The sequence below is a fragment of the Myripristis murdjan genome, chromosome 9, assembly GCF_902150065.1.
Source record: "Myripristis murdjan chromosome 9, fMyrMur1.1, whole genome shotgun sequence".
Classification (NCBI taxonomy): domain Eukaryota; kingdom Metazoa; phylum Chordata; class Actinopteri; order Holocentriformes; family Holocentridae; genus Myripristis; species Myripristis murdjan.
Genome location: NC_043988.1, coordinates 36,459,598 through 36,475,483, shown reverse-complemented (window position 1 = coordinate 36,475,483; position 15,886 = coordinate 36,459,598). Strand labels below are relative to the sequence as shown.

Genomic DNA, 15,886 nt, shown 5'->3' with positions numbered 1-15,886 from the left:
AGGGCCCTTAGAGCATTGACAAGCACCCCTGGAAAGTCTTCATTCATCTCTAAAGACATAGATCTGTGGAAACCTCTCAGTTACTCCAAGAACCCCCTTGCAGACTATAGGAAACCTCCTTAAATATCCATTAAAACCTCTTTAAAGACCCCTGAAACATTCTCTAGCACTCCTGGAACTTCCTCAAAGACCCCTGAAACCTCCTTAAATATTCTTGAACTTCCTCTAAGATCCATGGAATTTCTTCAAAGACCTCTGAAACCTCCTTAAATATTCTTGAACTTCCTCTAAGATCCATGGAATTTCTTCAAAGACCTCTGAAACCTCCTTAAATACCTCATTAAAGAATGCTGAAAGACCCTTGGAACCTCGTCAAGCACCCTTGAAACCTCTTCAAAGACCCCTTGAACTCCTTAGAGACCCCTGAAACGCCCTTAAAGACTCCGGGAACTTCCTCAAAAACCCCTGAAACCTCTACAGTGACCCCTGGAACCTCCTCAAGCAGCCCCGGACACTGCAGCCCCTCAGTGAGATGATGTGTAGTGGCCTGTGCGGAGCTGAATGGAGTTCCTGCAGGCGGGCGGCTGACCTGCTCCTCTGAATGGAGCACTCTCGGCCTCCTCTTCATTAAATTAAGGCCATCTGCTCCTCACCAGCGCAGCTCAAAGACTCGCTTTATTAGCCATGCCCTCAAGACCCATTAACTGCCCAGCTAAATGAATAGAAGCTCTTATCTGATGCTATAAGGCTAAGCTCCCATCTAATGCCTCTGGCTCTGACATGAACACTGAATGAAGGGCAGGAGCGCCGCGAGCTCCGCTGCCCTGTGATGTCAGAGTTACATTTTAAATATCAGCGAGCGAGGTGGCAGATGGTCCAGTCACTGTAAAACTCGACATTTTTGTTCCACAGGCATTTTTAATGACAGAGAGAATCTCATCTCTGTTATCGGTATGAAGAACCAGCGCCAGACTCTTACCCATTGGCCTTTTTCATGCATGAAATGTGTTTCTAAATGAACCAATAAAATAATCACAAAAACAAAAACAGTTTTATAGTCTAGTCCTGTCAGTAGAACTGTTGAAGACAGTGTTGATGACCTTATCAAATAATATTATGATTCTGGGATAAAATCACCAGGCTTTCCTTCTTACTAAATCCCAGAGTATAAGAAAATTTATTTTCCCAGTTTTTTTCTTGTAAATTTGTAACTTTATAATCTTTTGGGCACATTTTTGTGAGTTTTTCTTCATAAATTTACAACTTGAATCTTAGAGAATTTGAGGTTTTTCTTTCAAATTTATGACTTTAATCTCAGAGGATATCCAATTTTTTTCTCAGAAATTTACAACTTTCGTCTCAGAAATTCTGAGTGTTTTTTTTGCTTGGGAACAGCACTCAGGCTCCATTATTTTATTTTCTTACAATGGCCCTAATACACCATCGTAGAAAAGTATTTTTAATTAAGACAACTGAACTTAACCTCCTCTCTGAAACAGAAAGCGTCCTTTTCTCCACAGCTGCAGTGTGCCTTGTTTGTGATGACCATAGAAACTGAATGGGTGAACCACCTGGAAATAGTCAAACCAAAGGCCCCCGTACGTCCTGCCCATTCACTTTCTATGGGGACGACACATTTGAGTTGCTTTTTCACCATAACACAGGCCTACATGCTGCTGCTGTCATAACTGAAAAGTAGTGCCAGTGTATACAAACGTGTCGACAATAGTGCTTTTTTCTGAGGATTGCTTTACATTAGAATCCATATAATATTCCCAAAATATTGTTGTTATGGATCCATAGTGTATTATAGTGACCTGTCTGTATCACAGTGCTGTTTTAACTATAAACTAATATTATATACTACTGCTACCAATACTATGACTATTACTGCTGTTATGCTAGGCTTACTACAACTATACTAGTATGTAATAATGATAATAATAATGCTTATTATTGTTGTATTATTAATGCTGCTTTACCATTTCCATTGTTGTTATATGGATGCTAACTTGTTCAGATATTGATTTGTCAGACAAAGCAAAATAATAAATAATAAAAATAAAATAAAATAAAATAAATATACAAGTAATAAGTAGAACTGGTAGATACTGTATATCCAGAAGAAAATAAAACGGAAAATAGACCAAAAAAAAAAACAAACATGACATCAACAGAGAAAAATGTTTTTTTTATAGATAACTTGAATATATAAACTATATTTTATAAATTATTTATCAGTTTGGGGATTTCTTTGGGCTGTTTTATGTTTTCACATCGGGCTATAATTACTTTTTAATTTATTTATTTATTCTTTTCTTTTTTTTTTTTCCTGTGGTCTGCATATTAAACATGAAGTTACAAACTACTGTATTTTCCTCCCAGCTGACACACTGCTCTGTCATTCCCGACCCCCCCTCCGCTTTAAAAATGGACTGATCCGGAGAGAGAGAGAGAGAGAGAGAGAGAGACATCGACAGAGAATGGGCTGTGGCAGCAACAGCACAGACGCACATTGCTGCTATCAGACGCGCACACACACACACTCACTCACACACACACACACTGAGCGGCCTGGGACTATATTGGGGTTGAGAGCAGAGGGAAACAGTTGATGTGACTGGCGCTGCTGGATATTTCTACCACAGAGCTTCAACACAGGTAGGACCCTGGATTATATTATTAGATTATTACAGTAACATATTGGAGGTTGGCGTGGTGGTAATGTAATATGACTAATGTACTGGGCAGTGTGTGTTATGTGTGCGTTATGAGTAAAATAGTGCCCCTCTTCCCCCAAAAACAACTATAGCAATCCTGTGACACATCAGCAAAACTCTACATCACTCCAGGAATATTACAGGAATATTCCGCCTGGAGGCTAATTTTATTCTGAAGATCTGTGTTCATATCCACGGGATATAGGAATTCCAAAACATCGGCATAAACAGAAGTTAACATTCAAATGAACTGAGCTGAAAGTGGCCTGTGTGCAGGGTGCTGTATTATAGGACTATTATAGAGACATAATAGAGGTGTTATAGGGATGTTGTCGGAGTGTCGTGGTGGGTTTGGTGTTTTTTGGCCGGCTCTGCGCTCGCTGCTCTGCCCGGGTGTGGTGGCTCCTGTGCCGCGGATGGTGGCGGTGTGACAGCCGGGGAAGGGGCGAGCTGCAGCGGGCTGGGAGGCTGCGACGTCCCGCTGTATCAACGCCCCCCCTCCTCTCTCCTCCTAAAAAAAAAACAAAAAAAAAAAACATGCTATAGCCCATCAGGTCATATGGAGATTCAGTCCACTCCACCAGTGTGTGAATTATGTAAGAGGCTGCTGGAGGAGCTGCGAAAAAGTGAGCGGAGAGGCAGTTTTGCAGCTCGGATGGATGGAGGGATGGAGGAGGGATGGATTAAGCGGAGGATGGTTTTATGTAATCCAGCATCACAACATCTGCCGGCCGGCCGGCCTCGCCTCCGAAATCAAACGCCACCCCCCCTCCACCCCCTCACCCCTGTACCGGTTGAGTTTCACTTCAATTCATTTAAATTGAAATTTCACTTCATTTCCTGTGAGAACAGACAGAGCCATCGCTCCCAGTTATTAAGAGGATGGATTATTACCAGCCCAGCGAAATTCCTCCATAATATTTCTATAATATTTATCTATGGACTTCTCTAATTCCTCTGTGGTAGTCAATAGCGACCCTTGTTCAGTTATATAGTATTTTCCTTTCTGTTCTATTGCATTTTTAGTAGCACTATGGGATGTGGTAAATATGTGTGTGGGTTCATTCATTTTTATGGCTCTTTTATGGGGCGATATTAAAACTTGTTCAGTAGTTTGGCTTTGGATGGAAGTCTTCCTCATGAGGTGATGTAATTGGAAGTGTAGCAGCCTGTCGTCTTTCTGTCTGTCCTGATGGAAAGTATCACGAAGCTTTTAAAGCACCCCCCCCAACACACACACACACACACACACACACACACACTCTTCTTTTGTAGCTCCCACAGGACCAGAAGCCCATTATTCACAGTTAGGTTTGATAGGACAGAGAGAGAGAGGCAGGGATGAGGTGGCAGCAGCAGCAGAGCGGCCTGCACGCCGCTCCTTCCTGCAGGTTTTGTGTGTGTGTGTGTGTGTGTGTGTGTGTGTGTGTGTGTGTGTGTAATTGAGATGAAAATGTGTCCTCTAATTGATGATTGTGTGTGTGATCTGCCACTGTGGAGGGTTTGGAGGGTTGTGACATTTATAAGGGCGGTATGCAAATTTATCAAGGGTCGACTGAAGTGTGGAGATCTGACGGCGTGTTAGGGCCAATCTAGGGAAACAAAATCATGGAGGGTAGGGGGAGTAACACTCTGAGAAAAAAAAAAAAACTCACAAATTTATGAAAAAAAAAACCTTGAAAATTCTGAAATTGTAAAGTCACAAAAAACTCAGATTCTGACATAAAATTAGCACATTATGAGCATTTTTATGAGAAAAAAGTGAAAATTCTGAGATTATAAAATCATAAATTTATGAGTAAACAAATTTAGAAAAATATTTTTTCTTCTATCAAACAAGGGCCTGTTCTAAAGAAAATACATTAATTTTCCATTTTTTTTTCTCATAGGTTTATGAGTGGTTATTTTTTTCTGGGAATATTACCCCCCCCCCACACACACACAGACACACACAGCTCCATAATGTTTTCTCACAGTGGCCCTAATATGCCGTCATAGTGAGGAGGACCATTTAGATTCAGCTGACAAACAAAAAAGAAAAAAGAAAACAGCACAAGTAGTGAAGAGCTGTGCTGTTAATGCCTTGCTTGATAATTCTGGTCACTTGGTGTGTGTGTGTGTGTGTGTGTGTGTGTGTGTGGCTGTATTGTTTTATTAATGCCAGTCAAACACGCAGCACTTCATTTTCCGATGCTTTGCGCTCCACTCGCCGCCTGAAATTTTCACCCAGCAGACTCCTCAGCGATGCTCTCACCGCCTCCCCCTCGCTGTTTGTCAACGCACCGCCTCCCACAATCCACTGCAACATTTCTCTGCCCGCCCACAGCCTTCACCGCCAGCGATCAAACTCCCGCAGAGGAGCTCATACCTGCAGACTGCCGGGCAGAAAACAGTCCTTGGACAACCTGGATGAGTTCACAGCCTCATCATCCCACGCCGCTCCACCTCACACTTTCTGCAGACGTTTGCGTTCGCACGGCCGCATCGACGGCGTCGTCACGCTGCCAGACGCGAGACGCCGCACGAGTTTTGCCGTAGTTTGTCTCCATGAACCCACAACATGTGGAAAGTTACAGATTTCACATTGAAGGCGAATTTGAAACTGGTCTCAGGTGTTTTTTGTCTCTCGAGTGCCGCCGGTTTCCCCTCACGTCGCCACATCGGTGACCTCCGACCTCCTCAGTGCCGCCTGGGCTCCTCACCTCTCTGTCAGCGTCTGTCAGGCGAGGCGGACCACATGTTGGACGTCTCACTTGTCAAACACAGCGGCCTCTTGTGATTGGCTGAAAGTGGATCACGGCGGACCGTTGTGCCCTTTGGCCCCGGGGGTCCGACTGCCTGAGGCGCCGCCAACATTCAGAATTTCACTTTTGCTTTTCCCGCCGACTCCGGTTCTGGGAGTTTTCAGCTTCAGTTAAAAACTCAGCGCTGTGTTTCCATGAGTCTGCACTGTCGGGCTTAGTTTAAAGGAACAGTTCACTCAAAATAAAAATGAAAAAAGGCATATTTCCACCTACCCTTAGTCTGATACGTCCGTCCAGGTGTGATCTTATGCATCTATTCATTTCTAATTCATACTCATCGGGGTGGAGGGATACAGTTTGCCAGTTTTCTCTGTCAGGAAATAGTTCCCAACAAAACTCCGCCCCCTGTGATATTTTTGACAGTTTGAGCTCCATAAAACAAAATAATCCCCATCCAGCCTCCCCATATCAGGATGAAGGGATGAAGACTGGAAAGAAACTGGCTGAGCTGCAGGCAAGTGGAAAAATATCAATCACTCTTTTATTTTTCTTTTGCATTTTTGGTGAAATCAGAAGAGTCGCTGAACCCCAGACCCCCTCTGTGAAGTCTCAGCTCTAACGGTGAAAAGGTGCCCGGCTTTTTTCCAACCTCCCTCGATCCATGTGTGTGTTCCAGATCCACATGATCCACCGTGTAAATCAGAGCTGCTGGGCTAACGACTCCCATAGACTTCAAGTCTTAATGCTAAGCTAACAGGAAATGCTACCCACAGGAACTGAACCACTGGACGTCCAGAGGTGAAAAAGGTGTCCAACATCTGGTCTCAGTCGGGGCACATGGACGCAGCCCGCCGTGACTCTGAACGTGATTGGCTCAACCTGCAACCAATGAGTGCCGAGAAATTTGTGACGCTGCTCTAACAGAAGCTAACAGGCACGGCGGCGCTAACTCGCTAAATGTAAACAAAACTTGTTGTTTTTGTCGTCAGAACGTCGGGTTCAGGCTCATTTCCTGTTTCCTGGGTTCAGGTCCCAACCCCATCACTGAGGCCCGCTGTGTCCATCTGTGTGTGTGTGTGTGTGTGTGAGGACGTCAGGTGATCTGGATTACACCTGCGAACGCAAACATAATCCAAGATAATCTGACCTATCGATGGCCTAATGACACACATGCAGGTGTGTGTGTGTGCACAACAGTGAAATCCTCTGCAGCCTCCTGTTGGACTCTGGCCACCGATTGACCGCTCAGATCCCGCGGTGGGACGAGCCCCGGGTCGAGCCCCGGGTCGAGTCCCGGGTCCAGCCCCGGGTCGAGCCCGGGACTCTGAGGCGCTCGCTCACATCTCTGCTTTTTTTTTTTTTTTTTTTGGGGTGGAACCCGACACAGTTCCAGGAAGCTCGAGAGCCGCCGGGCGTCTGGAGGTGGACCCAGCTTCCACGCAGGTGAGACGCTGACAGAGCACGGTGTGTGACATGTTTCTGAGTGTGTGTGAAACCCAGCAGGGTGTGAAGTGAAATATTTCAGCAGATTTATGTAGACTATGGGGAAAAGAGCGACATGCTGCATGTCAGATTAGATAGATAGATAGATAGATAGATAGATAGATAGATAGATAGATAGATACTTTATTCATCCCGCAGGAAATTCACAGTTTTTCAGCAGTATCCACAGATTACAGATTAAATAAAATAAAAAAGATAAAAAAAAAAATAAAGAATAAGATCTAAGTACAACCCAGTGTGCAAAAAGCAATGTGCAACAGAAAAAAAAAAAAAAAAAAACGTGTGCATGGGTGTATAAAATGTGCATAGAGGTAGGTCAATGTGCAAATTTAGAAGAACAGATTAAATCCCAGTCTGTCACTGCCCGATTTTTCAATGTCCAATCATTGAAGACTGGATCTATTTTCTTGGCTTTGGCTAAAATGCTCGCACACACAGGCCATAATTTATAGCTGTGACTTATTTATTTTTTTATTTGTTTCATTTTTTCTCATATTGCTGTTAGTCTGTTGTTCTGTTTTGTTAGTTTATTTTTTCAGTCTGTCTGTCCACTGCAGGGACGTGAGTCAGCGTTCGATTCACGATACTTGGCTGTCAGTTAGACATGTGTTGTAATTTTATATATATATATATAAAAAAACAATATATTTACACACTGGACTATGAGAGGCTGAGTCACATTTTGAATCATAAACATGATCACAGGCAAGTCGATCAAATTCACTTTGAGCTTTTGAACGTTTCTGCCGGCCTTCAGCACAGGAAGCTCTGCGGTTTGTTTGTTAGGCGCAGGTTTTTTTTTTTTTTTTTTTTTTTCTCGAGATGATCTTTGTGATCCCTGTGATACCGCTGTGGGATTATTTTATTCCACCTCAAATAAAATAAAATAAAATAAAATAAAATAAAATAAAAAAGATAAAATAAAATAAAATAAAATAAAATAAAATAAAAAAGATAAAATAAAATAAAATAAAATAAAAAGATAAAATAAAATAAAATAAAATAAAATAAAAATAAAAATAACATAAGATAAGATAAAATAAAATAAATGCCTCAAAGTAAAGGCAGAGTCAGCGTGGCGGTGTGAAAATCAAACACTCCTCCCGTCCATCGTGTTTGTGTTTGCTCCCAGTTTGTTCAGATGCCGGTGGAGGTTGATGCACGTTACCATGGTTACCTCTCCAGCTGGCGATCAGTGACAGGTTGTGGAAACTTTCACAATAAAAGCTCGGTCAGCAAAGACGAGAAGAGGAACCTGCTGCTTCTACTTTTTGCCATTTCCGAATTTCACAATAAAAGCTGCGCCGTGACTCCGTTTGCAAAACATGTGGGACACGTGTGGCTGATGAGAACCACGTAGACTCAATCATCACGTTACACGCTTATTCCACTTGTGTCCGTTGAGTCTACAGGGTCCTCACTTCAGTCGAGTGTTGAGGGAGATTTGAAATGAGACACTTTTTACTTTTTACTGCAGGAGATTTTTACTGCACTACTTCTACTTCTACTGCAGTCGGAGCAGTACTTCTACAGAGGAGCAGAGGAGCAGTACTTCTACTGTAGTATTCTCATAGAGTAGTGTGTTGAACTACAACGCGCACACACACACACACACAAACACACACACACACAGAGGATGTAGTGTGTGGTGTGACTGTGATTTCTGATGCAGATTTTAGGGTGAACTGTTCCTTTAAGCAGCTGGTGGTCACTTCAGCAGCGGTTTGAACAGGAACCTGTAGCCTCAGCGCCGTTAGGAGCTCACTCCCACCTCTGTGTGTGTGTGTGTGTGTGTGTGTGTGTGGTTCCTGCCTTGTTTCAGTATAGAGTGTGTTGAGAACCAGCCCCTAAATAAAGAGGTTCTTCAGCAGAGCGTTCTGAAAAACCATTGAAGAACCAGTGTTTTCTTGGTCCTGGTGGCTGATCTGCCTTATTCTGCCTTGTTTCAACAGATTTATATAAATATATATATATGTTAAATATATTTATTCATGTTTATATTTTGTCCTGTGAAGCTGCTCGTCGCCTTTGGCCTCGTGTGTTTGGACAGAAATCCAGTGAATCAGGATTTAAAGGGTGAACTGCAGTCGTGAAGTGTGTGTGTGTGTGTGTGTGTGTGTGTGTGTGTGTGTGTGTGTTTGGCTGCTGTTGGCAGGTCAAACGTCATGACTCAAGTGTTGGTGTGTGTGTGGATAATGAAGACGCAGAGAATGGCGTGTGTGTGTCCTGCTCTGCTCTTTGTTGCTCTGAATGGACGGAGCGAGGCCGCGGCTTTCCACCGCCTTCCAGCTGCCTCTGCATTCACACGGCGCCGCTGCACATGCACACCCGGCCAGGCCTCCCAGTCTGCCGCCGCCCAGTCCGCCCAGTCTGCGGCTCGCCCGGCTCCACAGTGGCCCTGATTCGCCGCCGTACCTCAGCAGCTCAGAGCCTGAAGTCTGGACTGGAGCAGGAAAAGCAGATCATTATTGAAAAGATCCATGTCAGTCGATGATATTTTGGCATGAAAAGCGCACACACACACACACACACACACACACACACACACACACACACACACATTAAATCACATTTCAGACGCTGCTTCAGGCTCAAGGTCAGGACATTCATCAGTGTTTTAAAAATGCTGTGTTTAGTATCATCTGGGCACCTTTTTGTTCTTCGCTCCAGCCGAGCTGAGAGTCTCTCTGAATCTGCAAATCATCACTGACTCATTCTCCCTTTTGCCTCAGCTCCACACACCGGGACAGTCACAGGGCTGAGAGTGTGTGTTAGTGTGTGAGCCGACTGTGGGCCTTCAATCAGAAGAACACCTTTGGCAGAAACCTCCGTCACAAATCCTTGTAATTATTTTACAGTGGTGGAAAAAAGTTTTGTGAAATATTGCATTAACAAATCACTCTTAGGTCTTCAAGTGCAATTTCTTTTAGTCCAGTCACAGCCAGAATACTAAACAAATCCTAAAAAAGCCATTCAAAACTTCAAATTGATTGGTTCAATAAAAATACATAAGAAATTTTGAGTATTGGTGTTTGTATCTGTCTAATGCAGCCACACCTTTTGAAACGCCAAAAAGATTTTTCCACAAATATTTCATGATAATATTTGAGATTGTGTCAAATTTTAAGGGTGTCCCAAAACATTTTTCCACCACTGTATGTTCACAAGTCATAGTTTAAATTGTCTTGAAATAGCCATTTAAGTCATTTTATGCTCATATTTTGTTCATTTACATTTATGAGGTGCAAAGCATTTAAAAGCAGCGTTTACATGCACTAAATATTTTTTTTGCCGTTATTCTGAAAAAAAAAAGACAATATTCCTGCTAAGGTGTTTACATGGCTAATGAAAAAGTATATTCCACTAATATTCCTGTTCCCGTGCAGCTGTGTTGTGATATTTGCCCTCATCCAAACGCCGGCTGGTGTCCAGGTCTCTCATGATGTTGAAAAGCAGGTGCGTTTCTAGCCGCAAAAGTGGGCTTTTATTGTGTAAATGCATCTCCAGCCTGGGTCTTGCAGACTGTTGGCTGGCTGGCTGGTTTGTTAGCAGCACACAGCTGGTCTTAAACTGTGATAAAAACCAAAACTGAGACACAGTAATCCTCCTAATTCTCCTAAAACCTGAACAACATCGGCACATCCCGCATGTCTTAACTAGAAAAGTTGGGGAAAAAAAGCCTCATTAGGAATATCCAATCAGAACATGCCGTTTACATGACCTGCATCAAATTAGGAATATTGTCGTAGAAAATCAGTCTTAAAAGTTGATTTTACTGCCTGAGCTGCTTGGACAAGTCGAGGGAACTCTCTCTCTCTCTCTCTCTCTCTCTCTCTCTCTCTCTCTCTCTCTCTCTCTCTCTCTTTCTTTCTATCTCCGTCACTTTTCCACACTGAGACCGAGGGAAACCACACGGCTGCTCCTCTGATCCCCAGACGGGACGCCGCTCTCAGCCTGACCTCTGACCTCTGACCAGCAGCAGGAACTCGCCCGTCGGCTCTGCCTGTGAGGAGGAATTTAATCTGAGCATCAGATTGACGGAGAGGCCAATCCCAGCTGCTGGTATGAGGACGCTCCACGCTGCAGTCTCCTCGGTCGGTGGTTTATCACACCGCCACATCACCTGCACACGTGCATCTGTGCAAAAATGATTGTCCCACCTTGAGACGGGGACTGGAATCTGGTCTGCAGCCGGTTTGGTGGTTTTCTGGTTTTTTATCTGCTGATCTGGCGCTCGTCTTTCTGCCTGGCACTGATCTCTGCACTCCGCCACATGCAAGCCTCTGACAGGCGGCTTTATCCCACAATGCAGCGGGTCTTTCACCTGCAAAGTGACACTGATTCCCAGGCTCTTGTCATTCTGAGAGGAGTGATGAGGCAGCAGCAGTCAGAGTCCAGAGGCTCGATTTTCCTGCTCTGAGCTCCTTCAGGCTCCAGGTCTCTGCTGCTGCTGGACTAAAGGCTGAGCTGCTCCAGGCTCCTGGTTCTAAAGTCTTGTCCTGAGTCTCTTCATGAATCCTGGCTGTGTTTTGGGCGTAACATGCAGTGAACCAATCAGAGGCCGTCTCCCGTCCCCTCTAACAGCCAGGTGTGTCTCACCTTGGTGGGCTGCTGTTCTAATGGAGGATTCTCCAGGTAAGAAGGAAGGAGACGGAGTGAAAGCTCCCGAGCAGATCAGGACTCCATCTGAGCTCCCTGAGGTGAAGCAGCGTCCCTGCCCTGTGTGTGGGACAAGCAGAGCGGACGCTCGCCGGCGCCCCCTATGGAGGCCACCATCACTGTCTGGATAATGAGCTTCAGACAGCAGAGAGACCTGCAGCACTGACCTCAGAGCTGCTGTTTGCTGCTCACTCACTTTGCAGCTCATTTTAAGAGCAATAATAAATCAGAAAGTGTGTCAACTCCGGTCATCCTGATGTTTGGAAAAATGAACCCCGACCCCGTGAAGCTCTCATCTGACTGCAGAGCTGACACACCTGGTCTGCAGGTGATCCCATCTGCAGTTTAGGCTCAAACTGATTTGAGTCACGAGTCGAGGAAACAGAGCCGAACCGAAGACCAGACCGCTTACCGTGTGTGTGTGTGTGTGTGTGTGTGTGTGTGAGAGAGAGAGAGAGAGAGAGAGAGAGAGAGAGAGAGAGAGCTGCTGCTGCTGCGTGGGCGCTGCGCTCTATTTCTGGACACATGAGTCATCTTCACTCATGTTATACAATAGAAACTTTGCTCCACTGAGGATCTACTGCAGCAGAAATAGAGGCAGCAGCATCCGAACACACACACACACACACACACACACACACACACACTCCATCACATCTGTGCATGCAGACGTCGTTTAATATTGTGTTTAGTGAAGCTTGTGTGTGTGTGTGTGTGTGTCTGCAGAGGGAGCCAATTTTTATTATTTATCATTTATTTATTTATTTGTTTATTTAAAGGAGAGTGTTTCATTTTTTGAACTATTTTTATTCAGTTTGCTGTTTGTTTTTTCCACAAATATTGAATGTAGTTGGAGACAAGATTCATCTACTTATTTATTTATTGGGAATTTGTTGTGGGTTTTTTTTTTTTTTTTTTTTGTATTTTCCTGGAGAATATCTAAGAATATTAGGCAGACAGACAGACAGAGAGAGAGACAGGCAGATAGACAGAGAGACAGACCCCCTCAGTGAGTTCTGTCTCAGGTTGAGTTTCTGCAGCGTTTACTTCCCACCCAGTGCATGCTGGGAAAACCCCCTCTTTTTTTTTTTTTTTTTTTGGCCTCATGACCCTGAAGTGGGCTTGGAAAATGAATGAATGAATGAATGAATGAATGAATAATGCAGAACTGCACTGCTGCTGCTCCCAGAACATCACCAGCACGCCGCTCACTGACCCTGTGTGTGTGTGTGTGTGTGTGTGTGTGTGTGTGTGTGTGTGTGTGTGTGTGTGTGTGTGTGATGACAGTGATCTGGTCACCTTGACTTTGACTTAGAGTGCGCAGTAACGCTTTGAAAGTTTAAACAAGTTTAATTTTCATCATTTTACATGAAAAAAAAAACAGTAAAAAAGTGGGGAACAGCTCTTATTTGTTTTAGTCTGTAAGCTGCAGGTTTTATGTTTGTAAACACTCAAAAACAAAACAAAACAAAACAAAAACAAAACAAACCCAGCTCAGGTCAGCTGACGTGACGGGGAAGCTGTCTGTAGCTGTCGGCTTGTCTCACACACAGTTTGCTGTTTTATGTGGATCTGAAATCTGTCCTCCTTACGGCGTCGCAGCAGAGAGAGACTGTAAAACTGTAATAACCTCGGACCCGACAGGAAGTGCACAACGCCACTTCCTGGGTTTTGGCCAATGAGAGTTGGCCTGCAGCCTCAGGGTTTGAAACGTCGTTTCAGTCGCTTTAATTTCTCTCCGCTTATGAAGAGATAAACAGCTCAGCACCACGACTGGAGGCCTTATCTCTGCATGCAGCTGTGTGTGTGTGTGTGTGTGTGTGCGTGTGTGTGTTGGGGGGTTGTTATTGTTTGCAATCACTTCAGTCACTTTATATTTTTATTTGGTAAAAACGAGTGGCGAGTGGCAGAGAGACGGGATGAGACGAGACAATAATTACCAAGAAAAAAGAGTGAAAAGTCACAATAGAACGACCAGAAAATTAACACAAAAAACGAGTAGTTTCCTGAAATTAAGCAACCAAAAAAGTCCTGAAAATGTAAAAAGCATGATCTTAAAATGTTTTTCAAAATATCTTTTTCCTGTGACAACTTTTAAAATATATAATCATAGTATTTTCAAATATAGTTTTCAGGACATTTTCTTTAAAAAAAAAAAAAAAAATTCTAATTATATTTCCCTGTTTTTTTATTTCTATTTTTTAATTTATTATTTATTTCTATTTCTATTTTCCATTTCTCATCATTTTTATTCCTAATTTCATGCAAACTTTCAGGTCATTTCTTGCTAAGTTGCTCATTACTTTTTTCCCCCACATGAATTTTAATTTAATTTAATTTAATTTTTTTCTCAGCCGCCGCTCACCGGCATTTAAACACAAGAAATGTGCCGTTGATCCAGATTTCATATTAATTGTATATATCTATCTATCTATCTATCTATCTATATATATATATATATATATAGATAGATAGATAGATAGATAGATAGATAGATAGATAGATAGATAGATATAGATATATATAGATAGATAGATAGATAGATAGATAGATATAGATATAGATATGTGTGTGTGTGTGTGTGTGTGTGTGTGTGTGTGTGTGTGTGTGTGTGTGTGTGTATATATATTTTTTTTTTGAGTAGGGATATGTTGATATTTTTATTTTTCAGAGAAGGAGTTTACTGTTTCAGGAACTAAATAATCAAATAAATGGAACATTTTAGGCACACTTTTTAGCATTCTACTTTTTTTTTATTTTGAACATGAACAAATAAAAAAACATAGAACAAAATAAAGACATGAACAAAAAGTAAACAGAAAAAGCAAACAGCAACCAAAGAGCCAAATAAATCTGTCAATATCTATTAACCCATAAACAAAACCTGTTACTTTTTTTCAGGATTCAATTAAAAATATTGAAATTTATTTTTAATTGACTGTATTTTGGAGTTAAAGTCGGGGGAACCTGCTGAAGCTGCAGGTGTGAACATCACCAGACGAGGCGGCGGCTCACAAAGTTTCATTTTGATTTCAGTTTCATCTGTAAACCTTTAATCTGAAGCAGGAAGTGTTTGTGATGAGCCGCACGCCACGCCGCCGTCTGCCGAGCCGTAACGAGGTCAGAGCGAGGCCGGCTGGGCGTGGCCGAGCCTGCCAGCTGAGATAAGAGCCTGCCCGAACACACACACACACACACACACACACACACACACACTGAGCTGACGCTGTGTGATTTCCTGGGTGTTTGGGGTTGGAGGAGTCGGTGAGAAAACAAACCAACATGATTCAAACCCAGAACCCTCTCTGTGGGGTTTCCTGGTGGCCGGCGGCCATGTTGGAGGTGTGGAGGAGCCGGCTGTGTTCCAGTGACCCGTCTGACTGAGTGTGTGTGTTTAGATGACGTCAGCGTGTTACTCTCAGAAAGTAAAGGCCACGCTCGTCCCCTCTGGGGTCCAGCAGGGCTCGTCCCCGGGGCCTCTGAGCTTCAGCTCCTGGCCCCTGGACTTGGGCTCCTTGTTTGTGTCCTTGTGGTCTGTAACTGATAGAGAGCAGTCTGCTTCCTGGATCTCAACTCCAACACTGACTGGACAGACGGATCAGCTGATTTTCAGATCCACAAATCTACCAAACTGGTTTCCAGTGGGACTCAACCACAGCCTGCAAGTTACAATCTGCCCTCAATTCATATTTTACCTCACTTATTTATTTATTTAAGTATTTATTCATTATTTTATGTATTTGTTCGTTGTTTTTGGCCTAACACACGCTGCCTCCTGATCTTGTACCTTCACATTTAGAGGAAACGGTTCATACATGTATCTTTAACTGCTTGGGAACTTATATGGACCTTTTAGGCTCTGAATAAAAAAGGTTTCAAGATCACCTTGAGGTCCAGTAATTAGCCCAGTGGGGGGTCGGAGGGGGTTTTTGGTTGAGTTTTTGGTTCAGAGGTGTTCATTGTTGCTGCGTTGCTGTCTTGAGGCAGTTGAAAGTGACTGAGCAGCAAACAGCAGCTCTGAGGTCAGTGCTGCAGGTCTCTCTGCTGTCTGAAGCTCATCATCAGACAGTGATGGTGGCCTCCATAGGGGGCGCCGGCGAGCGTCCGCTCTGCTTGTCCCACACACAGGGCAGGGACGCTGCTTCACCTCAGGGAGCTCAGATGGAGTCCTGATCTGCTCGGGAGCTTTCACTCCGTCTCCTTCCTTCTTACCTGGAGAATCCTCCATTAGAACAGCAGCCCACCAAGGTGAGACACACC

At 43.5% G+C, this 15,886-nt stretch overlaps 2 protein-coding genes across 6 annotated transcripts in view; both read left to right on the top strand.

Moving 5' to 3' along the window:
- LOC115364898 (radial spoke head 14 homolog) overlaps nt 1-144 on the top strand; it is an 8,133-nt gene extending 7,989 nt beyond the window's left edge. The window contains exon 7 of the mRNA XM_030059573.1: nt 1-144. This exon is cut by the window's left edge and continues 1,227 nt beyond it. The gene's annotated coding sequence lies outside the window, so the exon portion shown is untranslated.
- Nucleotides 145-2,515: 2,371 nt separating this feature from the next.
- The window catches only part of LOC115364872 (dematin-like), a 45,186-nt gene continuing 31,815 nt past the window's right edge, over nt 2,516-15,886 (top strand). For 3 of the 5 annotated variants that reach the window (XR_003928725.1, XR_003928724.1, XM_030059528.1), the window contains exon 1: nt 2,516-2,661. The gene's annotated coding sequence lies outside the window, so the exon portion shown is untranslated. Of the gene's footprint in view, nt 2,662-6,769; nt 6,908-15,886 lie in introns of those variants that run through there. The other 2 variants (XM_030059530.1, XM_030059529.1) reach the window with 2 other exon arrangements.